Consider the following 1,634-nt stretch of genomic DNA (forward strand, 5'->3'; position numbering starts at 1 on the left):
GGAGCTTGCAGTGAGCCAAGATTGTGTCACTGCACTCCAGCCTGGGTGACAGAGCGAGACTCCGTCTCAAAAAAAAAAAAAAAGAAATTGAAATAATTTACTATTGTAAACTAAAAGAGAAGGTAATATATTTATATCAGTAATTACTGAAAGGTATTTTATTAATTCAGCATTCTTAATAAAATAGACATGGTAGAAAACTACTTAAATATTATTTAAATGCAGCAGCAAATGTTTTTGAATTTTTTTAAATTGATGAATGACATTTGCACATATTTATGGGGAACATGTGATACTTTGTTACATACATAGAATGTGTAATGATAAAGTCAGGATATTTATGGAGTCCTCACCTTGAATATTTATCATTTCTATGTATTAGGAACATATTAATACATGCTCTCTTCCAGCAATTTTGAAATATACAATAAATTGTTGTTAAATATAGTTGCTCTACTCTGCCATTGAACATTATAACTTATTCCTTCTAATTATATGTTTGCATTCATTAAACAACCTCCCTTCATACCTCCCCCAACCTGCACACCCTTCCCAGCCTCTAGTATCTCTAATTCACTCTCTACTTCATGAGATCAACTTTTTATCTCCTACATATGAGTGAGTATATGTGATATTTGTCTTTCTGTGTCTGGCTTATTTTACTTAACATAATGACCTGTAGTTGCATCCATGTTGCTCCAGATGGCATGATTTCATTCTTTCTTATGGCCAAATTAGTATTTCGTGGTAAATATATACACTTTATTTATCCATTTATCCATTGATGGACAGTTAGGTTGATTCCATATCTTTGCTACTGTGAGTAGTGCTGCAATAAACATGAGGATGCAGGTATCCTTTTGATATGCTGATTTCTTTTCCTTTGAATAAAACCCCATTAGTGAAACTGCAGGATGTGGGAGTCTGTCTTGCAGACCCTGACCCAATGACAGATGAATAAAGTACACTGACACATAGATATTCTGCTTTGCCACTTCAGCCTAACATCCAGGCCACTTAGTCGCAGCCGTGGCCTTTATCAGTTAGCAAGACTTGAATTTATTCAGTAAAGATTAATTGACAAAGGTCGTGAGTAAACACCACTAGAGGGTAAATGACATTGTGGACTTCCTAAGTAGAAAGCAATTAAGCACCCTCCGTAGATCAAAGGTCAGTCTTAGGACCACATGAGTAAGCAAGCTAGTTAGGTAAACTACTCTACCTTCCTTTGCACCCACTTTAAGCTATTTACTTAAGGTATGGATTAGGTTGCCTTCAGCCATAACCTTATCCTGAGACTTCTGCAAAAACCTTCAGGCCTTCCAAGAAGGTTTGTGGCTCATAATTTTCCCCACTGTCCTGATTAAACCCCCTACTGCAGGACCAAATGTTAATTCTATTTTAGTTTACTATAGAAATCATATTGTTTTCCTTAGTGGCTGTACTAATTTACACTGCCGCCAAGAGTGTAGAGTTTCTTTTTCTCCACATCCTTGCCACATCTGCTATTTTTTTTGTCTTTTTATTAATAGCCATTCTGGGCTAAGATGATATCTTCTTGTGGTTTTGATTTGTATTTCCCGGATGGCTACTGGTGTTGAGTTTTGTTTTTTTGTTTTTTTTTTTTTTTTTTT

Source organism: Colobus angolensis, unplaced genomic scaffold (assembly GCF_000951035.1).
Source record: "Colobus angolensis palliatus isolate OR3802 unplaced genomic scaffold, Cang.pa_1.0 Scaffold166, whole genome shotgun sequence".
Taxonomy (NCBI): domain Eukaryota; kingdom Metazoa; phylum Chordata; class Mammalia; order Primates; family Cercopithecidae; genus Colobus; species Colobus angolensis.